Genomic DNA, 26,844 nt, shown 5'->3' on the forward strand with positions numbered 1-26,844 from the left:
ATAAGTATGTTTTAACTTAAATAGGGATGATATAATAAAATTGTGGGGTCTGCGTTCGCTCCTGGTCTCCATAGAATGGAAATAGGCACAGACTTTAATAAATACTTTTCACATCTATCTGCGTAAGTATACTTTGATAATTATGTTTCAGTGTGAAGAAATATGGTATAATAAAATTATGGGGTTTATCTATATTATTTTTACTTTCATCATATTTTGCTTTGGTTTTGATACCCTAAAATTCAACCCAAATTTACAACCCTTCCTTTTCATAACTTACCGTACTTTCATAAATCAGATTCCATTTTCTGTGGCTGTTTTTGAACCCAGTCAACGACGGGTACTTTTGCTAGTATGTATATATATATATATATATATATATATATATATATATATATATATATATATATATATATATATATATATATATTATACTTTTCAAAGCATTACTATATATTGGGTACAATATAATATATAATAATCGATAGAGGATTAATTATAATAACATATACGAAATCTGCATCAATTGAAATACTATATATGAGCGTATTCTAGAACCGGGCAATGCCGGACGCTCACTGATAGTAAAACATAAATTATCTGAATATTTATTTAATTAAAATAAACTTAAGAAAATTCTGAAATAAATGGAAATTGTCATTATATGAAAATGTATGACACTTAAAATTTATAAATAGATTTGTACAGTCCTTATTCGAAAGTATGTGATATTTTTTTTTTTTTTTTTGAAAACAAACTTTGTTTTTCAAAATTTTAACTTTCGTAATAAGCCTTTTCAGAAGTTTATTAATTTTATTTCAAGGCAATAAATGTTAAAAAAAATTTTAACTTTCGTAATAAGCCTTTTCAGAAGTTTATTAATTTTATTTCAAGGCAATAAATGTTCAAAAAATTTTAACTTTCGTAATAAGCCTTGTCAGAAGTTTATTAATTTTATTTCAAGGCAATAAATGTTAAAAAAAATTTTAACTTTCGTAATAAGCCTTTTCAGAAGTTTATTAATTTTATTTCAAGGCAATAAATGTTTAAAAAATTTTAACTTTCGTAATAAGCCTTTTCAGAAGTTTATTAATTTTATTTCAAGGCAATAAATGTTAAAAAAATTTTTAACTTTCGTAATAAGCCTTGTCAGAAGTTTATTAATTTTATTTCAAGGCAATAAATGTTAAAAAAAATTTTAACTTTCGTAATAAGCCTTTTCAGAAGTTTATTAATTTTATTTCAAGGCAATAAATGTTCAAAAAATTTTAACTTTCGTAATAAGCCTTTTCAGAAGTTTATTAATTTTATTTCAAGGCAATAAATGTTCAAATAATTTTAACTTTCGTAATAAGCCTTTTCAGAAGTTTATTAATTTTATTTCAAGGCAATAAATGTTAAAAAAATTTTAACTTTCGTAATAAGCCTTTTCAGAAGTTTATTAATTTTATTTCAAGGCAATAAATGTTAAAAAAAATTTTAACTTTCGTAATAAGCCTTTTCAGAAGTTTATTAATTTTATTTCAAGGCAATAAATGTTAAAAAAAATTTTAACTTTTGTAATAAGCCTTTTCAGAAGTTTATTAATTTTATTTCAAGGCAATAAATGTTAAAAAAAATTTTAACTTTCGTAATAAGCCTTTTCAGAAGTTTATTAATTTTATTTCAAGGCAATAAATGTTCAAATAATTTTAACTTTCGTAATAAGCCTTTTCAGAAGTTTATTAATTTTATTTCAAGGCAATAAATGTTAAAAAAATTTTAACTTTCGTAATAAGCCTTTTCAGAAGTTTATTAATTTTATTTCAAGGCAATAAATGTTAAAAAAAATTTTAACTTTCGTAATAAGCCTTTTCAGAAGTTTATTAATTTTATTTCAAGGCAATAAATGTTCAAAAAAATTTTTAACTTTCGTAATAAGCCTTGTCAGAAGTTTATTAATTTTATTTCAAGGCAATAAATGTTAAAAAAATTTTTAACTTTCGTAATAAGCCTTTTCAGAAGTTTATTAATTTTATTTCAAGGCAATAAATGTTCAAAAAATTTTAACTTTTGTAATAAGCCTTTTCAGAAGTTTATTAATTTTATTTCAAGGCAATAAATGTTAAAAAAAATTTTAACTTTCGTAATAAGCCTTGTCAGAAGTTTATTAATTTTATTTCAAGGCAATAAATGTTAAAAAAATTTTAACTTTCGTAATAAGCCTTGTCAGAAGTTTATTAATTTTATTTCAAGGCAATAAATGTTAAAAAATTTTTAACTTTCGTAATAAGCCTTGTCAGAAGTTTATTAATTTTATTTCAAGGCAATAAATGTTAAAAAAAATTTTAACTTTCGTAATAAGCCTTTTCAGAAGTTTATTAATTTTATTTCAAGGCAATAAATGTTCAAAAAATTTTAACTTTCGTAATAAGCCTTTTCAGAAGTTTATTAATTTTATTTCAAGGCAATAAATGTTAAAAAAAATTTTAACTTTCGTAATAAGCCTTGTCAGAAGTTTATTAATTTTATTTCAAGGCAATAAATGTTAAAAAAAATTTTAACTTTCGTAATAAGCCTTTTCAGAAGTTTATTAATTTTATTTCAAGGCAATAAATGTTCAAAAAATTTTAACTTTTGTAATAAGCCTTTTCAGAAGTTTATTAATTTTATTTCAAGGCAATAAATGTTCAAATAATTTTAACTTTCGTAACAAGCCTTTTCAGAAGTTTATTAATTTTATTTCAAGGCAATAAATTTTCAAAAAATTTTAACTTTTGTAATAAGCCTTTTCAGAAGTTTATTAATTTTATTTCAAGGCAATAAATGTTCAAAAAATTTTAACTTTCGTAATAAGCCTTTTCAGAAGTTTATTAATTTTATTTCAAGGCAATAAATGTTCAAAAAATTTTAACTTTTGTAATAAGCCTTTTCAGAAGTTTATTAATTTTATTTCAAGGCAATAAATGTTCAAAAAATTTTAACTTTCGTAACAAGCCTTTTCAGAAGTTTATTAATTTTATTTCAAGGCAATAAATGTTCAAATAATTAATGTTTTATTTTTGTGTTATTGTAAATTAAAACAAAAAAAGAAGTGTTTTTTGAAAATTTATCTGTAAAGTCCAAAGTGTAAAATCTTGTTTTTTTAAACCACGTTTTTTTTAATTGGAACCCTATGTTCTTCTTATATTGTCCAGTAAGGAATGGACGATAACAACAATGTTTTTCTATTTCATTCACTATTTTCTGATTTTTTTTTTTTTTGTAGATATTTAAAAAAATCATTTCACTTGACAAAAAAGACTGAAAATATAAATAAAAAAATTTATGTATTTGAGAAAAGAAAAAAAAACAAATTCCTGTAGTGTTTTTTTTAAGGAATAATCTTATGAGTAAAATTTGACTATTTTTAAACTATGGGAACACATATTTCTCCAGGTACAAGGCTACACGCCTAACGCGAACGTATGGTTTCTATGTCTCTTTGTTCATCCATAGTTCAAAACAAGGGAAAAGATCACTTCCGGTTTTTCGAAAAATGCTTCCGTGATCGCGCGTTTTTCAAATAGTCGTTTAAAAAAATCTTTTATTTAAAAAATAAGTGGAATTTAAAATATAAATATGGATAAATTCTTAACAATGAAGAATGGAACTACACATGGAATTGTTCTTTTTTTTAGGTAAGTGATTTTTTGGAATTTATCTCGATTTTTTATACTCGAAAGAAGAAAAATTTCGTTGATTTTCTTCAAATCTTTTTTAAAGAAATCAGATTAAAAAAAACAAATATTGCATAATTTGCTATTAAACCTGTCATTTTTTTAAAATTTGGTCTTTGCTCCTTTAATTAAAAAAGGGGGGTTGGTATTAAATTTTTCAAGTAGTTATAAGTTTGTAAAAATTGGAGGTTAAATTATTCAATTTTTTTTCCACGCATTCTTAAAATCGGTTTCTGGCATTGCTAATGCAGAAGTTCAAATGTAATGTGAATAGACATCTAGCTACTCAACTTCGTATACAACACCCCAGAAGATCTACCCCACATAGTAGCCCTTTATGACTTAGTAGCACTGTGTCTTGTTTGCGATGAAAAACAGTAAAAAAAAAAAATCATAAATTTAAAAAATGAAACTGGCGATGAGGTGTAACACCAAAGAGAGGCAGCGTCAGACCATTAGGGTCGATGTGACGCTTTTATTTAACGTTAGTATTTTATCCCGGGCAATATCGGGTAATCGAAAGATAGATGTTAAGATTTTATTCCGGGCAACACCGGTTAACTAAAAGATAAATGTTAATATCTTGTGCCAGGCACTACCAGAGAACCTTGCTGGCTTCAATTCTGCCAAAGTATTTTTTTCTATTTTCTTTAAAGCAAAACAATAATAATGATCTAGTCAAAATGGACAGAATGATAACTTCAAAAAACATTTTGTTTTCAAGTCGAGCGATGGTGACAAATTCCGATGACACAATTCATGTGTCAGCTAGAAACAACAAAAAGATTATGTTTTTGCATTGAACTAAAAAACTGCCTTTGTTGGCGTCACAAAATATATTTGTGACAAGATCAAAGCAAAGATAAATAATTTCTTTGGAGTTAAAATTTCACACACGCATTTGTCGGCTTCAAAGAATGTTTTTTTCGAATCAAATATTAAATGATTTGGTGTGACTCTGATAAAACCATTTGAACCCAAAATGACCTTCCTAGTGTTTTCATTCTCAAGCCGAATCGCAGTTTTGAAATTTAGATCAAGAGATTTTTTTTTGCCACCGACAATTTTCAATAACATATTTTGTCGAGATGTTAACAGACTAATAGTTGGTCCATTTCCTTTGATAATGACAACTGTCACATCTAAGGGCAGAATTCACGAAGCATTTTTTTTCGTGGACGCAGTTTTCTTACTTACACGGTTATCGCGTATTACGCAGTTTCCGAATTATCCAATGAGAGAAAACTGGTTATTTTCCATCGGGCGTTTTTGGTTGATCGGGGAGGAGTTAGAATTATTCTTGGATTGTGGGAGGTGGCCAATTTTTGGTCATCAGTCAAATTATCCAATGAGAGAGAATCAGACGATTTGGTTATTGAGCATTCTAATTGGTCGGGAAGGAATTGGTAATTGTCGTCCCGCCCAGTGCTCTACTATATAAAGACCAAGAAAGTCAGAATTAAATAGATTCAGATTTAAGAACAGAAGTCGGAGCAAAACAGAACGAGTGCGAGAGTCAAGCCACCTCTCCTCTTCTCTCTCTCTCTCCCCCTCGCCTATTGCCCGATAACTAAAAGGGTTAAGTTAATAGACTTGTGAATTCCAACAAGTGGAAGCCCCACTTAGAAGTTTAAATGCTTGCTTACAAATTCATACTTCAAACTGTACATATGTTTGTATATATTTCTGTTGTGGTTTTCTTTTAATACATTCTATATAACCCAATCTCCGGAGTCTTTGTTATTCAAAATTCCTTGATGTGCTGATGTTTTCATTATTATTTTTTTTACTTGTGAAACTGCTTCCGTCAACGAGCACCCGGTATTTCCGAAGACGAAATCTCTAGACGATCACAGAAGATCCGGCCTTGTGGACATTGCAGCAAAGATGATTCCACCAACGCACTGAAGAAGGGCTTACTGGGTGACGCGACGTACCGGCGCGGTTTCATAGAGGCATATTTACTGATCCAAATCAGTTTCGGTTTTGAAGGTAATTTATCAATTTATCTAGGTCCAGAGGCCATACTAGGATAAGTAGGGACGTGCAGATAGGGGTGCTAGAGATGCTAAAAGTTTAAGGGGGTACCTAAGCACCTGTCCCTTTTTTTCCTGTTTTAAAAGTGCCCTTTTCAGAGGAATGTGTTATAGGCGTGTTCCCAAATATTACTATATTTTGCCGTTTTTTTACTTGAGCACCTGTCCTAAAATGTTCTCTGCATATTACTGAGGATAAAGGTTAATAAAGGTTAGGTGGATGGTGGCACAACACCGTGATGATCAGTAATGGCGGAACTTGGATAGGGTTTAATTATATAAGAGGACGGCTCAACAAACTTAGAGACACCTGTTATCAACTGGGAACGACACAAGGAATATACCGACTGACCGACGCGGACCCCAAAAAGAACTTTCTATTCCTTCTTCCTCTACCACAGACCTATCTTCAACTTCCTGTTGTAGTTGTATCAGAATTTTTGTATGAATTTTTAACACCCCTAACACGAAACTGCGAATAAAATATAAAAATCTCGTAATTTCTCTGTTAAAAGTAGGTTATTTATTTTCTTTATGAATTATACTTCCAAAATAAACTATTAAAGTTGTTTTAAAAATAATAGAAAAAAAAACAGTAATGAATTTTCCGAACTCAATATTTTTAAATTTTAAAAATCTATCAAAATTTTTCTATTGATTCTATTTTTACGATATTTTCAGAGTCAATGTGAAATTTTATGTTCTTTCCAATAAACCGAATATAATATTTTAGACAAACGTTTTTTTTTTTAATTCACGCCCCCCCCCCATTTTCAAGTTTCTATTAAAAAGTAAATAATTAATTTACTCACCGAAAAGTAAATTATTAATTTACTCACAAATTGAAGAGAAAAGGTCAATAAATAATATATTCAAATTTAAAACAAAAAAAGAGAACTGTTTTTTAGAAATTTACCTGTGAAGTCCGAAGTTTAAAACCTTCTTAAAAAAAAACATGTTGTTTTTTTTGTTTTTTGTTTTTTTTTAATGAAACCTTGGTCCTTGCTTCTTTAATTGAAAAAAAAATAGGGCTTGAATTACATTTTTCGAGGAGTTATAAGCTTGGAAAGATGGGGTGGAATTATTCACTATTTTCACGAAATTTCTGACACCCCTATTCCTGCTGTGAAATAATCCCCGTTTTCATTGTTATTGTTGAAAAGAAGTCTTGTTGTTCCTTTCGTGTCGTGTTTTTAATCAAATATATTTTATTAGGAGTAAAACATAACCTGGCTCTCGGGAAGAAGACCATCTTCAAGGTGCACCAGCAGGCGGTTGAGAAGGACGCGGGCCAGGATTTTCCCGGCGATGGAAAGAAGGGATATCCCGCGGTGGTTGTCACATGACTGACGATTTCCCTTGCGTTTGTAAATGTGAACGATAGTAGCATCACGAAAATCTTGCGGTAATTCTTCACTCTCCCACATGGATTGGAAGAGTTCTGTTAGTCTTAAAAGCAGTGTAGGTCCACCAGATTTATATACTTCTGCTGGAATTGAGTCGGGGCCGGGGGCCTTCCCAGAGGAAAGGTGCTTGATGGCTTTGCTTACTTCCTCTGACGAGGGTGGGATGTCGAGCTCCTCGTTGATAGGCTCCTGGCGTAGTCGATCGATGACTTCATCGTTGATGGAAGATGGTCGGTTTAGCACACTGTTAAAGTGCTCCGCCCATCTATCAAGGATTTGCTTTTTGTCATTCAAGACAGTTGTTCCATCGGAGCTAAGCAGGGGGGAGGAGCTAGAGGACTGGGGACCGTAGACAGCCCTCAGCGCATCGTAAAACTTCCTCATATCCTGGCTATCGGCATGCTCCTGGATCTCATCTGCTTTGGCGCTGAGCCAGGCATCCTGCATGGAGCGGAGTCTGGCCTGCACCTTGCTGCGGATGTTGATGAACGCAGCTTTCTTTGCAAAACACTTGGGGTCACTCTGATGTGCACGGAGAAGTTGGCGTTTCTCCTCCAGGAGGGGCTGAATCTCAGAGTCATTTTCATCAAACCAGTCCTGGTGCTTCTTTTGCTTGGGTCCAATGATTTCGAGAGCGATGGAGTAGGTGGAGTCTCTGAGGTGTGCCCACTGATCTTCGATAGTGTCCGAGATGGTGAGGGGGACAGATAGCTTGTCTTTGATTGCTTCCTGTAGCTCATGGATGACATCTGGACTTTTAAGTTTTTCCAGGTCAAGGCGCTTTGTGACTTTCTGGCCCTGAGGCCGCCTCTTGGGTTGGATGTAGAGGCACATTTTGGATATGATCAGGCGGTGGTCTGTCCAACAGTCGGCACCACACACAGCCTTGGTCAATCTTACGTCTCTCCTGTCCCTTGCCCTGATGATGACGTAGTCAATCAGATGCCAGTGGTGGGAGCGTGGGTGCATCCACGACGTCTTGTTACGGGTGGGTAGGCGGAACATGGTGTTGGTGATGGAAAGGTCGTGTGCAGCGCAAAGGCTGAGCAGCCGTAGGCCGTTGCTATTGCACTTGCCCACTCCATGGTGGCCAAGGACCCGGTCCCAAGTAGAATGGTCCATGCCAACGCGGGCATTGAAGTCGCCGAGGACGATGAGCTTCTCTCTCTGCGGAGCAGTGGAGATGAGGCTTTCCAGATCTTCATAGAACTGGTCCTTGGTATCTTTGGGGTTAGTCATGGTTGGTGCATAGGCGCTGATCAGTGTGGCGGTTCTTGCCTTGTTAAGCGGGAGTTGCATCTTCATCAGCCGGTCATTGATGCCGTCCGGGATGCTAACCAGCTTCCTCACGTGCTCAGTCTTGATGGCGAAGCCCACGCCAGCCTCTCTGCGCTCCTCGCCGCTGCGTCCACTCCAAAAAAAGGTGTAGCCGCCACCTGACTCTGTCAGTTGACCCTTGTCTGAGAGGCGAGTCTCACTGAGGGCTGCGATGTCTACCTTATAATGGGCAAGCTCCCTTGCTATGAGAGCAGTTCTTCTCTCGGGTCGGTCAGCTCTGGTGTTGTCGAGCAAAGTACGGACATTCCATGATGCTAAGGTAAGCACCAACCTTTTCTTTCTCATGTCTCGACCGCTGAGAGGGAACCCCCGCCAGCCGCGGTATGCTGGCCAGGGGTGATGGTGAAGCAGCTATGTTTAGGGCTCCTTTTATCGCCCCGTCCTCATGCCATGGAGGCGAGCAGAGTGATCCTGAAAAGGACTGCTCGGTCGGCCAGCCAGTTGCCTGCACCCCCTCGCTGCTTCGGTCGAGTGGAGTACGACCAGTTTCTAGGCCGTCTGTGTGCAGGTTTGCAGCTACAGCTCCCAGTGATTTCCACACCTGCTGCTTTGCCGCTCGCCCATCGCCACAGGGCTTGGTGTTGACGCAATGTTTGACACCCTGACTTGCGCTGGATTTGGATTATAGTGAGGGGGACTTGCGCTGCATCGGCCTCACTCTGTCGTCCTGGCCTGCCCAATTCCAACAGCAAGACATAGTCGAGACGGCTGGGGACAAACAAGGGTGCAGGAGCTGCCGGAGGGAGGCAAGTATGCCATCCAACCGCCTAAGGGGCTCCACTCCATCGTTTCTGTCGGGGTTGCTCCCCTAGCCTTATCCATTTCCATGGCTCTCACAAGGCAGTGAGGCCATTTGACCCATGGCTGGGATAGGGATTGGTAATGTGTCAGGGCATGTCCACACGTCGGTGGACCATAGCACAGTCCCTCTGGGACTCCCTACTGTTCCGAGATCCTCTACTGATTCAGCCTGGAGTCGCATGACAACCAGTTACCGTGTGTGACCACGAGGAGGCACAGCAGAGGTCTTGATGATGGAGAGGCTGTGTACTGACAGGAGAAGACTTACGCACTCGGCTTCTCGTTTCGCGCAAGGCTAGCCAGTGGTGGTTGCTGAGAGCGAGATGGTGCGTAAGCCAAGACGCTACCTTATAGCTAACACACTTGCGCATCACATCACCCTGTGTGCATTGCACACACACACACTTACATACACTTACACACGCAATTACATACATTGTAACCAACAATATTTTCTTCACAAAATAATTCTGAAAACTGTTTTCCTGTTAGAAGTTATTAAAATAAAACGTGTAATTATAATTTTTTTTAAGTTACCGTATATATATATATATATATATATATATATATATATATATATATATATATATATATATATATATATATACGAGCAAACAGTTAATAAAATATGTTAAAAAAAGAAGTTTTTTTCCTGTGTAAGTAAATAAAAATAATTGTCTGTTTGGAAGATTGGCATTATTTTGTAGCTGTTTCCACCAAAATAATGCCAATCTTCCAAACAGACAATTATTTTTATTTACTTACGCAGGAAAAAATCTCCATCACCAGATTCACATCAACAGGGCCTAATATCATCACACAAAATCATGAAATGCAAGGTACACTCGCATGCACATCCATACACATACACATATACACACCCACACACAAATCAGAACCGACATATTAAAACACACACGTGCGCGCATACAACCACACACAGACATAACACGCCTATCTCTAATACAACACACTGAACAATACCAACCCTACTTAACCTCGAAACCAACAACACTAGGAAACACCTAGAACCATAGTATAATATCTGTTCCAACACCTCGCTCTCTTCTCAGTCAGTGGAGGAGAACCCCCTCATGACTGAAACAACTATCATCCCTTCTATCATTCCCCTCCCATACCTATACCCCCTCCAATTGCCCCTCCCCCTCTGGGGAACAAAATCTTCCCCACACTAGGAACCGATCCTAGGTCTGGCCATACCCACATGGGGAGACAAATAAATAGAAACATTAAAAAATCCTCTATACATATTTTAAATACACCCCTCTTTCTAAACAAACATAATATAAGGAATACGCGAAAAGACTAAAACGAAAAATCACAATATTAAAATCCAAGAATCCAAAAAATAAATATCAAAATAGAATGAAAGCACCCCTACCCTTATTTCAGAAGAGCCGCCCCCCCCCTCCTCACACATACACATTAGTAACGACCTCGGATCACAGTCACCTTCTGAAGGAAGCAAATAACCTCATAATACTATAAAACAGTATACACATTCTCAAACCAATAAAAGCAAACACACACACACGCACACGCACACACACGCACACACACGCGCACACACACACACACACAAACACACACATACACACACACATACACACACATACCCTACCCCACCCTAAAGGAAAAGAAAAAAAAACTAGCTGAAAGAGAGAGTGACTACAGCCAGGTCAGCGGCCTCGACAAGCCCAATAAAAAAAGTAATAAAAATTGAACATGCCAATGAATAATAAACACTTACAAGCCTCCACCCCTTAGAAACACTTCAAATGAACTATGAAAATTGCCATTTTTACATCTCCAACACATTTGAAAATAATTTCTGACGAGGACGCTTCACAGAACGTCTGAAACGTGCGTAAAAACGATTTCAATGACTTAAAAACATTATTACAATGATCCAAACATAATTCTCAATGAAAAACCAAGACACGGAATAATAAAATAATGTTAAAAAACACATTGTTGGTGACTACTCCCTTATTTAAATATACATCTTTCTTTCGTTGGAATTTCTTAACCCATTATATATATATATATATATATATATATATATATATATATATATATATATATATATATATATATATATATAATCGCCAACCTAATAGATTTCGCACTGTCGGCCAAACTGCAACCTCTGTCCCATCACAGCAATGTGGCATCCCTGTGCCTGGTTTACAAATACGTTAATGGTAAGTGCTTGGACAAACTCAAGGCATTAGTACCCCATCTAAGTAAATACCCCCGAAAGCAGCAAAATCCCACCCCTTCAGTTGAGATTCCTGGATGCCGTAAAGAGGGTCGCTTTCTACTCATGTAGCTTCTTCCCTCGAATTGCTAAACTTTGGAATTCCCTCTTAGACCCTTGATTTCTTGACTGTACTGACATGCAGAAGTTCAAATGAAATGCGAACAGACATTTCGCTGCTCATCTCTTATTCCTACAAACCTGTCCCCCTATAGTAGCCCCATTGAGACTTATTGGCACTGTGTCTTATTTGGGGGTAAATAAAAATAAATAAATAAAGAAATAAAAAAATGCATAAAACACCGAAATAAGAAAAATATAGGCACCGCCAAAAATGGCCGCAAAATCAAGTTGTTGCTGTTTTTTAAAACTAAATTACATTTATTAAAATCCATTATTTCTGAGTAACTTTTTTTTTCCAGAAAGATAAAACCCTGAATTTTATCATATAGAAAACAGAATAATGTAAAACTTTTTCTACTATTTTTAATTAAATTTTAAATGTTAAATTTTCCCCAAAAGTTAACAATTGACATTTTTTGTCTTGCACAAAAAACGTACTTAAATATTAAAAAAAAAGGTTTTTGAAATAATTAATTTATTTATTTATTGTCTAACTAAGATTTAGGATGATTTTCTAAGAGAATATGCAAAAATATTATAATATAAGTACCTGAATTTCAAATAATTCCACTTATTCATATAGGTAACCAAATATTTCGCGTCCATGTAGAGTCGAGATCGACTCTGTTTACGTTTGCGGTTTATAAGAAGAAAACTATGGAAGACCAAACAGGCCAAAAAAACTTATTTTTCAGTGACGAAAATTTCAATGTATTATTAAGCTGAGGCTGGCCAGTACCAGATGGGTGACCATTTGTATGAGTTTGGTTTTTAATGTGTATGTGTGTGGGGGCCAGACTCCCCAAAATGGTGGGGGGGGGGCAATTTAAAGCAGAATAAAAAAAATTATTTCAGCGCGTTTGGTCCACCGTAGTCGAAAGGCGGCAAACGTTTTCAAACGGGATCGAAAAAAATGATGCTATTTTTAACACAAAGGGCACAACATTTATCGAATTTTTTTTTGTATCGATTATTCAAAGCATGTCCTGTTTAATAATGGTCATGCATTATTCGGCTCGCTAAAAAAAAATTGTTAATTTATTTATCAAAAATTTTAAAATGGCTTTTTTCGTATAAATATTAAAAATTTTTTGTTTTTGTTTTGCTTAACTTAAATTAATTATTTTACTTAACATATTCACCGAATTTCATACTTCAAAACTCAAAAGCGGGATAATTAAACACAATCGAAGTTCTGATATTCAGACGTCAAAATAAGGTATGCAAACATTTTTTTTTTTTTTTTTAATCTATAATTCTGTCCCTTACAACAACACAATATGTTTTGTTCAGTTTCAGATGATTATTTTAAGCATATTTGTTCCCACTTCAAAACAAGGGGGGATTTGTAAGCAAAAAAATATATATATATAAATATCGTTTATGAAAAATAAGTACACTGTTATAAAGTTCATTCTTCTCCTAATAATCGCTGAAAATTTCGTATTGATCGGATAATTACCTGATTTTTGGTAGATTTTTAAAAAGACGGTCCGTCAAAAAGTACTGACCTGCCCCCCCCCCCCCCCCCAAATTTTGGCGGTGCCTAGAAAAATACTATGGCGATTGAGTATATTTACGTTCCGGTTTTCGAAAGTAAAGGGTGTTAGCTAATTTGAAAGCTCTCGCTTACGTACGTTCTTTACTCGAACTGAACACTCTACTAATTTAATTAAAAAATTAATAATTATAATTTCATTAGATCAAAAATAATTGTAATAATGGTGAATAAATCGAAGGCTTGAATCGATGAGGTGATTCATTGATTCAATTTGCCTTATGGTATCAGAGGGAAATAAATATTGACTCGGAAAATGACGTTTATTTTGAAATTTAAAATTAAAGAAAAAAAAGGTGCTTAAGATAGAAGTCGACACATCGATTTTTTTTAATATGCGGTTTTAAGTAAAAACAACAATACTTACTTAATTGCCATGTCGAAAATTGTAATATATCCAAAAATTACGAAAATTCATCGAGTAGAAATGTAATTTTTACAGAAAGTTGGAGGAAACTGCATTTTCCGTAGATGTGAACCCCTTAAAGATCGCGAATACAGCAGGCATACTTATCTCCGTTTAATGACTGACATACTATTTTATGCAACAAACATGGACTTTTTTATATGATAAAAATACAATAGTAGTTGTTCTACTCGATGAATTTTCGTAATTTTTGGATATATTACTATTTTCGACATGACAATTAATTAAGTATTGTTGTTTTTGGCTTAGAAGCGCATGTTAAGAAAAATCGATATGTCGACTCTATCTTAACAAGCACCGAAAGAATAAAAAAAAAAAAAATCAAAATATTGCCCTAAAAAATTATTGGGGCCATATTTTGTTTATGTTGGCACTTTTGCACCATTATTGACCCTAACCCTAACCCTAACCCTCCGAAGACGGCAAACTATGTTGTCAGTTTTACTTACCAACTCGGCACTACTTGTTTTTCGAATCAAATAAAAGGTTTAAAATACGTTAAAAACACAAAACTTATCCAGGTAGGTAGAAGAGTAACTTATTTTGCCTTTGATAACATTTATTTGTTATATATTTGAATTATTTACTTTTTTTTTTTTTTTTTTTTGTTTCGTTTGTAAAGTTTTCTGCCAACCCTCATCGGAATCTGTACTTGAGAATTTAGAACAGAATTGATCATTGTATGGGATTCAATGTTTTAACTCGTCCCATCACTACTACACACATATATATATATATATATATATATATATATATATATATATATATATATATATATATATATATATATATATATATTATTACATTTTCACCCCAAACAAGGCACATTGCCACTTTGGTGTAGGGGGCTACTATCAGGGGCAACAACTACTGGGGTACTATGTAGGGATTTGGGCAGCAAGATGTTGGTTCACGTTGCGCTTGAACTTCTGCACGTTAGTACAGTTGGGGAAGCAGTGACCTAGAATGGAATTCCAAAGTCTAGCGGTTCTGGGGAAGAAACTACTGGAGTAGAAAGATCTTTTACATCTAGGGATCTCTACAGTATGGGAGTGGGATTTTGCAGCCTGTCGGGTCTATCGAGGGTGTTCACGTCGTGGGGGCACAAGTGCTTGTATATATATATATATATATATATATATATATATATATAATATACATAAATACACACACACACACACACACACACACGCACACACATACATATATATATAATGATTGCAACGTCTTGTCAGACGAGTGCCACTCCCTCAGACACTTAAAGTCCATGAGCCCAAAAATGACTCTCATCACCACAGGACAGGACCATTTTAATAGACAAATGCCTGAGGGAGTATTTATACACAGATGATGTTACAGAGTCTTAGCTTTACACGACGGTTCAAAATGTTGAGATCCAGCAAAAAGCAAGCGCAAGATCGCCAGTAACAAGTTAAACTGCAGACCAGCTAAATGCGGGTACTGGTCTCCCGCTTTATGCTTTTTTAATCAGAGATTTGCTTCTCCTAGAAAGGTTACCTTCACCACGTCTTATGGGAGCCCTCTCCACCCCAACAAACACATACATACACATGGTGCTAGTTGGCCGTTGACCCCGAAAAAGGGTTCATTCGCCTATATATATATATATATATATATATATATATATATATATATATATATGCATATATAAACATGTACACACACATATATATATGTGTGTGTGTGTGTATGTGTGTGTGTGTGTGTGTGTGTAAAACTTCCTTTCCAACTATGATTATCAATCTAATCTAAAAATTTCAAAATATAATACTAGTTATATAAATAATGTTTTACCATGCATCTTGCGTGATTAATATAACTAGGGAAATAAAACAATTTTTTTTTAATATATATAGAGAAACAAACGTTGATTTACTCAGATTTAGTTCAATAATAAGTAAATCTCTTACTTAAAATCAATGCCTACAGATTTTTAGTAGCAGATAGATAGATAGATAGATAGATAGGTATGTATGTGTGTGTGTGTATGTATGTGTGAATGTATATATGAATGTATGTATATATGAATGTATGTATGAATGTATATATATATGTATGATAAATGTATATATATATGTATGAATGTACATATTATTGTATATATATATATATATATATATATATATATATATATATATATATATATATATGTATGTATGCATGGATGTATGTATGTATGAATGTATATATATATATATATATATATATATATATATATATATATATATATATATATATATATATATATATAAATTGCTGGATGTCAACATTTTGAACCGAGAGAGAGATTTAGCTGTCATACAAAGCTAAACCTCTGTAACATCATCTTTGTATAGATACTCCCTCAGGCATTTGTCTATAAAAAAAAAGAAAAAAAAAAAAAGAAAAGGTCCTGTGGCGATAAAAAAGCTGTACGTGTGTACGCCTGAAATGCTGGATGCATGTAACAATTTATCTGCCATCATTATATGTATCTATGTATTTATATGTGTATGTATATTTATATATGTATGTGTGTGTATATTTATATATGTTCATATGTGTTTATATGTACATATATCTATGTGTATATGTATGTATATGTTTCTGTGTGTATATATGTTTGCGTGTGTATGTATATACATTTATATATGTTTGTATGCATGTATGTGTGTATATGCATATATGTGTATGTATGCATGTGTGTATGTATATGTATGTGTATATGTGCATGTATGTGTGTATGAATGCATATATATGTATGTGTATGTATATGTAGTTAAGTGTATGTATATATATATGTGCATATGTGTACGTATGTGTATGTGTAAGTATATGTGTGTATATACTTGTATATGTGTTTGTATATGTGGATGTATATGCATGTATATGTGTATGCATGCATGTGGGTATGTATATGTATGTTTGTGTATTATGCATTGTGTATGTATATGGGTATATATGAGCGTATGCTTATAGACATGTATGTATTTATGTATGTATGTATGCATGTATATATTTATATGTATGTATACCAATGACCGTCTTGTGTGTGTTTGCATATGTGTATGCATATGTATGTATGCATAATGTGTATTGTGTATGTATGCATGTATATATGTGTGTGATATGTGTACATATGTATGTGTGCGTGCGTGTATATATATGTATGTATACCAATGACCGTCTTTAGTGTCATGTCTGCATGAGCATGTGAATTCGCCGGCAGGACTATATGTCATTTTTGGGCTCATGAACTTTCAGTGCCTGAGGGAGTGGCACTCGTCTGACAAGACGTTACAATCATCATATATATATATATATATATATATATATATATATGTATCAATGTATATATGCATATATGTATGTATGTATGTATGTATGTAAAATTGTATGGATAGATGGATGATCAATGTAAGTACATAAATAGGTAGACACATCACACAGACACTCTGCTGAGACCTACCTTCTTGTAGCAGTCATTAATTCAGTTACTTACCTTCGTGGATGTATACTGAGATGATGATAATAAAAAATAAATACAGCATGACAAAAGCGTAGTAAATCATTGAATCCTGGTTGGTTGTTTTTGTCGATGTTCACGTGATAAACAAGAATAAACACGATCGTCGTAAACTAACTGAAATCTGGTCACAGTTGAAGTGATTTCATGCAAGTGATTTTAGAAAGCAAGATCTGTTACTCAGTGTAGACGTTAATAATGAATGACGACTTCAAAAACTGAATTAGACACTTGTGTACTAGTGCATAGGGGCAACTTTTTTGGTTTTCAGTTGGAACATTTGGAGAGTGCATAACAGAGCAAGACAAATGCAATTTCGGGACCGAATCAAAAATCAAAAATATTTTTTTCTGTAACAAAGCCAGAATTCTTGTTTTTTTTTTTTTTTTTGCTGCTGCTGAAGAAGAAGATGAAGAAGAAGAAGAAGAAGAAGAAGAGGTTACCAATGCAAAACAAGTGTATTATGCCAGTAACGTAAAAATCTTGTGTTCTTGTGGCGATGAAGTCGCTGAAGGCGTTTTTGATATCGCTTAGGTTTTTGAAGCATTTCTCATGCAGAACGTTGCCAAGATGCTTGAAAAAGTGGTAGTCGGTAGGTGAAAGGTCTACAGAGTATGGCGGATGAAGCAGTTTCGTAGTGCGGATGTAATTGGAAGCAGGGTCACATGACTAGAATTTTTGCTTTTCTGTAAATATGTCTCTGGGAGCCGGTGTTTGTATGAAAGTGTAATTTTTTCTAAATTGTTTTTGAGTGTGGCTTGTGTATATAGAATTGGAATATATGTTAATCATAAGTGCTAACTGAAATATTGCATACGATAAGTGAATCTTGTGATGAAGCTTTTTTTATAGCAATAGATATCGGCGTATCAGTGGCTGCTTTAAACCTGAATATGGTAGTCATCGTCACAACCTTCTTTGGCAAGTTGTTCCACGGCACAAAAACACAGACAGAGAATGCTGTCTATTTATAACTTGGTGCAAAGACCCGGTGTCCCTTAGCTCAGATATAACATGAGGAAGACCGTAGTGTTCACCGGTTACAAGTGTAGTCCTTGGTGGTTCGATTCGAATACCCACAGTAGTTCAATGGCACAGTCACAGCTACTTCTATGATAACAGGCTTATATGACACTGCGGGCCGGATGCTGGATGCGGTAGGTTGGCGATCCTCTCTCTTGTTAGCTGTTTGCTGAAAAAAGATTACTTCATTTGGTATCATTCATCAGCAGTTAATTCACAAGTTGACGATTATTACAGTGCATAAATTTGATTTCATTCTGCATCTTTCTTTTTTCTATAGTGTATTTTATTTTATTTATTTATTTATTTTTTAATAATACAAGTTTTTAAACGTACATCGGACTTTGACACATTGCTACATGATTGACACTTGATTTTTAAACCAAGCTGCTTTGACCTGCAACACATTTTCTGACACACATTTATTTTGTTGTGTGTATGTGCTTACATAAACAAAAGAATTCATTTCAATGAATTATGCACGATGACTTGTGTTTACTACCATTTATTCATTATTACGGATTTCTTTTACGGCATATCGGCCTTTTCTTTTTTGTTTTTAATATTTCTTGTATCGTTTGTTCTCTGTGTGCGTGTGTGTTCAAATTTGTTTTTGTTCTTTTTTTTTCGCATTTCTGTGATCGTGTAATTTTTTTTTCGTGGTATTATTTATTTATTTATTTTTTAAATTATGTTGGACCCTGTTAAAACGTTGTGTTTTTAATTTTTTTTTTCGTGGTAACCGAAGTTCTTTTTTTTTTAAACCCACCCTTGCTGGGTGGTGTGGTCATTTACGGCACCAAATTATATATAAATTATATATAGGGGGTTCATTAAAAGAGAGTCTTAGAGATAAAGAGATGTTGTTGTGAGAGACTTTTTAGAGTGTTTGTCTTGAGAGAGAGTCTTATTATATGGCTTGTTGTATCTTAGAGAGAGTGTTTATCTTAGAGAGATTTATTAAGAGGGATGTTGAATGACTCAGAGAGAGAGATTGTTCATTTTATTGTAAGAGAGATTGTTCACACGGCACCAAATTATGTATGTGTAATATAGTTATTATTAGACGAATTTACCACTTGTGCGTATGTTACGTGAGTTCTTATTAGTAAAGATACGAGTCTTCGTGAGAGTTTGTCTTATTACAGAGAGGGATGTTGAAGCACTCAGAGAGAGAGATTGTTCGTTTATAACGACTCCTATATATTAAATGTTCATTCCTTAATTGTGTTTATGGAAGAAGAAGGGGAAGAAGCTCTTGGAGTGAGGAGACAGTGTTCACTGTTCAGACATTGTGTAGACATGATGATGTTGATGTCACGACATTTTATAACACAGACATATAATAACAATACAATTTACCTTTTTATAGGAATCACAAACACAAGACGACGTTCTACAAAAATACAGTTGAGTTAATTCTTCGCACGACCGGCCGTGATTTCCATCATCAAGAATTCAAAGCTTCACATATTAATTTTAAAAGTGATCGTCTCGCTTCTAGACGTTCAGACTTCAAACTCCAGACTCTCTCTGAGTTTCTCACTGACTGGCTCTCTGACCGTCTTCTTGTTTTCTCAAGTTTTTTCTCTATAACTAGAACTTTCTATTTTCCGTGACGTCATACACATGTTAAAACATGTGCCTTCTTTCACGTGTTCTGGATATGCGTGTCCAAAACTTTTCCTATTTCTACAAAAGGAATTTTAACCTATACTCAGTAACCTATTTTTCCAATATGTTAAGCTGCATTCTTTCAATTTAAAATTTCATAACAAACTTGACAGTTCACATTCTTTTCTTGAAATATTTTATCTCTATTCTAAACAAACGTTTGTTTTACATTTTTAAATTCTCACACGTAATCTATTTCTAAACCTAAATTACGAGGTTCGAATTTCGTCTATTGCTATTTCATTTTCATTTTAACTAAACTCTCGATTTTTATACTTACATGAAAAGGGGACAGCCCTTATCATGTAACACAACAACCAATCCCTGTTCACTATGTGATACTCTGATTTGCCTTTATTGACTAATTGGTTACCTGACTTACGCATATTAATTAGGTGATTTACCGTCAGCAACCCAACATTTCCATTATCTGATTCTCACATATCGGTCAACTTCGGCTGTGATCTTTAAGGTCACCTCTAGATTATATATGGCCAAATACTCAAAACAATCATATTCACAAAGAATATTAAGGTGCCTGAAATTGTTTTTTTTCTCTTCATATATTCATATCAGCAATCAAGGTGTTTTCTGTTGGGTTTTTTTTTTCAACTAGTAAGGTTACCTTAGGGTCGTCACACAAGTAAAAGCACTAATTCAGCTTTCATTAGCCCCTTTTGGGGCAATTTTCCATCATTATAGCTGTTTGGGTCACAATCTTTTATTGTGTAAAAAAAAACAAAAAAACGATGGGGGTACATTTTTGCAGTTGACTGCGGGGACCACAAATTGTCGCTGGGGTGAAGATCTCTACGAAAGGTAGATTTACAGGTTTGTTTATGATATTGTATGCCAAAATCAAGTCCCTTCTCATCCTCCCTTGCTTAAGTAAGAATATACTTAGCTTTTGTAGTTGCTCTTTGTAGATAAGCACGAAAAGTCCTATCACGATCCTGGTTGACAACTGCTGCACTCGCTTCAAGTGCACCATATCTTCTGTAGATAAGAAGTTGTTACTTGATTGGGAAACTCAAGAATCGCCATAGTTTCCATTTTTTTTTTTTTTACTGTTTCCTCTTTTTCTCTTTCCTCTGTTATTTTAATCTTTATCTTTAAAGCCAATGCTTATGCACTTATGTTACCGTGCTATTAAAAAAATTAGTATTTCAATTTGAATCAAAGTTTTGCGATACCTTTTTTATTAAATTGTGAATTGAAAGTACACAATAGTTACAAAACACCCTCCCCTCCTCATATTAAGAATGGCTTTCTAATTATCATCATTATGTTTGTATGGTAACATAAGTGCATAAGTATTTTTACGCTTATGTTTAACGTGAGGTCGTTTATCATTTATTCGTTTTATTGCAACGGTTGTTCATCCTCGTTGCAAAATGTTATTTAAATTTAAAGTCTCTCTTCTTTTGGTTTTTGTTTTTCTCTCAGACGGTCGTTCCCTCTCAATTCTAGACTTCCTTTGTTCGAAGCAGCAGCGAATGTTATTATTACATATCGACTTCCGATTGAACAAAAGCTCAAATCAGCAGTTTCTCTCAACAAATCAAAACACAAGAAATAATCAGTCCCGAAATCTCGCGCGTGGTATAAAAACCAAAACACACTGTTTTCGTCTTTGTTTTTCACTTTTCTTTCAGAGACATGACGTGTGCCTTTGTGTAACCGAAAGTCTCTCGGAAATAGCACACAAATGACGAGAGACATCTATGAATTTTTGTGCACATAACGAAACACGCGCATGCCGCTCACTGAACGCATATATACAGTTCATGCGTACACTCGCTCACTGGTAAATCAGGCATGCTAATGCACACACACACACACACACACACACACACACACACACACACACACACACACACACACACACACACACACTCAATAAACAAAAAAAGTTAAACGATGAAACGCAATCAATTAATAAAAGCCCTTTTTGTGCATACGTGCGATATTCATTCTTTTTATCATCGCTTTCCTAGCAGTATCAGAATTTTGGGGGAATTTTTGACACCCCTAACAGAAAACTGCGATTAAAATATAGAAAACTCGTAATTTCTCTTTCTAAAGTGGGTTATTTATTTTCTTTATAGAATATGCTTCCAAAATAAACTATTTAAGTTGTTTAAAAAATAATAGAAATATTATTTTTCATTGTTTAAAAAACATTGTTTACAAAGTGCGTGCGTGCGCTCTGGGAAGCCATTTTGTTACGTAGTGAAATCAATTGATTTTTATGAGATGAATATTTTTCAATTTTTAAACTTTAAAAATCTATCAAAATTTTCCTATTCGTTCAATTGTTACGTTTTTTTCAGGGTGAATGTAAAATTTTATGCTCTTTCCGATAAACTAAATATAATATTTTAGACAAACGTTGTTTTATAAATTCATCCCCCCCCATTTTGGAATTTCTATGAGAATTTTAATAATTAATTTTGTTCGGCACGTTTTATATATCACAAATTGAAGATAAAACATGAATAAATAAAATACTCAAATTTAAAACAACAAAAAATATCACTTATCTGTAAATTTACCGGTAAAGTTCAAAATTTAAATCCTTCTTTTTTCGATAACCACGTGTTTTTTTTTGTTTTTTTTTTACGTGGAAGCTTAATTTTTGTTTAGAATGTTCCAGTAATTAATGGTCGATCAGTTTATATTTTTATATTTAATTCCTGGTTTCCTTTTTTTCGATATAAAAAAAAAGACGAAATCGGATAATGCAGATTTATAGTATAATAAAAAAAAAAATTCAGGTATTTCTTTAAGATATTAAAAAAAAAAAATAACATTGCATATCTGCGTCATATCGTAATTCGTGTTAATGAAAAAATGAAAACTCCCAGTTTTTTTATTTACGATAGCGTAAAGGCACAAAAATAAAAAAAGGACAAGTTATCTCCCTTAAGTCAGGCAAAAACGTAACTGACTACAAAAAATATATCCAGTTAGGTAGAAAAGTAACTTATCTTGCCTTTGTGTTTATATATTTGTTTTTTTGACAACTTTTTTGAATCTATGTGAGTATCAGAATTTTTGTAGGAATTTTTGACACCCCTAACACGAAACTGCGAATACAATATAAAAATCTCGTAATTTCTCTGTTAAAAGTGGGTTATTTATTTTCTTTATGGATTATACTTCCAAAATAAACTATTACAGTTGTTTTAAAAGTAATAGAAATATATATATATTTTTAAAAAAAAAAACAGTAATGAATTTTCCGAACTCAATATTTTTCAATTTTTAAACTTTAAAAATCTATCAAAATTTTTCTATTGATTCTATTTTTACGATATTTTCAGGGTCAATTCAATGTTCTTTCCAATAAACCGAATATAATATTTTAGACAAACTTATATTATAAAGAAGACGTGTTTTGGTTTGTTATTATTGTTATTATTACATTAAATATTTGTTTAATCATATAGGGTAAATATGAAGAATTCCACCCTTTATTCATATAGGGTCAATATGAAGCCACCCTCGAAAATTCCTTTAAAATTACGGCCAAATCTGTTCATTGCAATGTGGCCATAAAGTGGGTGCCCATTTGACGTCACATCATTATAGAAAAGTGACCCCCCACTTTGTGACCATTTATAAAATTTTTTATCTTGGAAACTACTAGTTTCGTTTGCCGTAGATATAAATGGTTATTTCCGTTTTCAGCGCCTCCGAAAACCTTTAAAAGTGGAAAATTTGAAGGAATATAATCCAATATCGAGATTATTAAGGTTTCTGAATTAGTGTTTTTTTTTTACACTTATAGGCCTCCGTACATAAGTAAGAGATAATTTTTCACTTCCGGTGTCGTTACAAGTTGCTTGAAAGCCACGCGTGGTCGCGATGTGTGTTGGAAAAATCCTTCCATTTAAAAAATACATGGATTATAATACATAAATATGAATAAATTCTCATACAGGAAGATTAAAAGAAAGCATATCTTACTCATTAACCAGGTAAGTTCTTTATTTTGCCGTTAAAATAATTATCGTAAGATTCAAGTAATGTTATTGTTCGACAATCCGTGTAATGTTAAGTGAAGAAATCGAAGGAAAAATAAATAAAATTGTTTATTTCTCTATTAAAGCTTTTATGATATTAAAATTTGGTCTTTGCTCGTTTTATTGAAATAAAATTTACGGGGTTAAATTACGTTTTACTATTATTAAAATCTGATAGAAATATAGGTGTATATTCAAAATGGCGACTCGCCTGAAAATTTCCCCAAAATTCTGATACTGCTATCGCTTTCCATGAGTGTGTGTTGCTGATCCCGCAATGATTGTAATCTTCTATTAACTCAAGACGAATAAAATTCATGTAGGGAACACACCGGCGACTTCAAAGGTTTTATTGAAGAGATAATTTCGTTCACGGAGGGTGGGAGACAGACCACATTTAATTCGTTATGAAAGAAAGGCAAAAATTAATTCCTTCTTATTTAATCTTCTTACTCAGCCTTAAACAATGGTCGATGAACGGATAGGTCCAAGGAAAAAGAAAGAAAGTCAATATTTCAATATTTGTAAGGGGTACTCAGATTCTAATGCAACGTTGTAGTAAATTGACCACCCATTTTAGAATCACTCGATGTTTTTAAGCCAAATTTCGCGAATTTAACCTTTTTCAAGCAGTTTGGCCTTTTTTAAAATTTCACTTGAAATTTGCCCTTTTCTGATTATTGTTTATATATATTTATGATTATCTCTAAGTTTCGTCACCCGACATTTCATCAATGCTCTGATCCCCATCTGGCATCATTTGAAATGGATGGCTCTCGTCTTGGGGAGGCTCCATGTTTTGACAAGCTTCTGGGTTTGACCTTTACTCCTGATCTGAAATGGAACACGTACATCAAATCTGTTGCCAGGGAAGCTGGGAAAATGGTGGGATCCTTCTATCGATCCAGTAGATATCTCACTGCTGATGCTATTCTCTCTATATATAAGAGCCAGGTACGTCCAAGGATGGAGTGCTGTTGTCACATCTGGACAGGAGCTGCTAGAAAGGACTCATCCTGGCTTGATAGAGTTTAAAATACACTTCGTAGCCTCATAGGAGATGTCCTTTTTTCTTCCTTGCAACCTCTTTCTCACAGAAGAGATGTTGCGAGTTTGTCTTTGCTTTATCGTTATTTTCGTGGCAAGTGCTCGACTGAACTTCAATCTATGGTTCCCCCTCGCCAAACTTTCACAAAAAACACTCATCTAGCTGAAAACACTATCAATAATTCCCCCACTCATTATCTGTGCCTAAACCTAAACGTAGATCCCATGAACAAAGCTTCTTTCTTAGAACTGCACGCCTGTGGGACTGTCTTCGGCTTTCCAGCTGACTACAATATGGTTGTCTTCAAGTCCAATGTAAACAAGTTCTTGATAAGCCGTTCCCGTTAATAAATTTACTGAATTTACTGACAATTACTATATTTTCCAATCGACTACTGTACACTCTTTAACCCTTATCCTCAAGTGGCCCCTGGACCTTGATAAGAGGTGATGCCTATGTAAAAAAACAAACAAACAAAAAAAAACTCATTTAGATCCCTAGATTGTTGGACATGTCTGGTGTGGTTGCTTTCTCGTTGTAACACAATGCTTATGAACACGTGGGAAAGTATCAGCAACAGCGGAGGATGGCTGGCTTGCAAAGAGATTGACAGCAGCAGCAGCCGAAAAAGACGCATATGAAAATTAGAAAGTGTGCAAGAGAAGGAAAAGGGGGGGAATGTACTACGTGGTCAGGGGAAGAGAAGTGCGACGTTGAAGAAAATCGACATATAAAGTTGAGGACGAGAATGAGCTAGCTGTTGCTTTTTAAATGGTGGTGAAACGGGAGAGCAACGGTAATAAAACTATTGTTAAAAAAATATGCTGGCCCGAATTTTTATTTATTTCTTTCATCTTATATATTATTTAATTAGAATTCATTATTAAGATGAGTATTATTTGTTAATTTATTTATTACGAACTATTATCCTCATCTTTCTTAGTTGTTGTTTCCCGATGTTTCGGCCAACTATTTCTCTGGCCTTCGTCAGGTGGTAACTGCAACAGGATAGGAACTCCGAATCTCCTGACTGCATTCTCAGCAATTACTACCATCCATAGTTGTCGTCTCACCACGTTTGTTACATGATAAGGGCTGTCCCCTTTTAATGTAAGTATAAAAATAGAGAGATTTAGTTAAAATGAAAATGAAATAGAATAGACGAAATTCGAACCTCGTAATTTAAGTTTAGAAATAGATTACGAGAGAGAATTAGCAAATGGAATGTAAAAAAACAAACCATTGTTTAGCTTAGAGATAAAATAGTCTAAGAAAAGAATGTGCATTGTCAATTCTGTTATGGAATTCAATTGGAAATATAGGTTACTGGGAATATAGGTTAAAATTCCTTTTGTAAACAAAGGAAAAAGTTTTGGACACGCATTTCCAGAACACGTGAAAGAAGACACGTTTTAACATATGTATGACGTCATGGAAAATGGGAAGTTCTCGATATAGTTAGAAACTTAAGAGAATCTGAGAGAGAGTTGGAGAGAATCAGAGGGAGTCTGAGAGAGAGTCTGAGAGAGAGTCTGGGAGAGTGGGAGAGAGAGTCTGAGGCCGACAGACGATAGTCTGGATTTGGGAGTCGAACGTCTAGAAGCGAGACGGTAACTTTTGAAACATTAGGATGTAAAACTTTGAATTCCTGAAAGCAAAGCCACCGGCCGGTCCATAGAAATAAACCCATCATGTGTTTTTATAAACGTCGTCTTTGTGTTGTAATTCTACCAAAAAGGTAAAGTGGAAATTGTCATAATATGTCTTATATATATCATGTGTTTTAAAATGTCTTTACATACACGCCTCGACATCTCATATCTACAATGTGAACACTAAGACTGTCTCAACACTACCTCCTCACTAACACTTCTAAC

General features: G+C 34.0%; 1 protein-coding gene across 1 annotated transcript in view; it reads right to left on the bottom strand.

Annotated features, from left to right (window-relative positions):
- LOC145277612 (uncharacterized) overlaps window positions 1–17,292 on the bottom strand; it is a 130,765-nt gene extending 113,473 nt beyond the window's left edge. The window contains exon 1 of the mRNA XM_080129143.1: window positions 17,171–17,292. The gene's annotated coding sequence lies outside the window, so the exon portion shown is untranslated. The remainder of the gene's footprint in view (window positions 1–17,170) is intronic.
- Window positions 17,293–26,844: the final 9,552 nt, after the last annotated feature.

Source organism: Euprymna scolopes, chromosome 6, assembly GCF_053919585.1.
Source record: "Euprymna scolopes isolate OS-2025 chromosome 6, ASM5391958v1, whole genome shotgun sequence".
Classification (NCBI taxonomy): Eukaryota; Metazoa; Mollusca; class Cephalopoda; order Sepiida; family Sepiolidae; genus Euprymna; species Euprymna scolopes.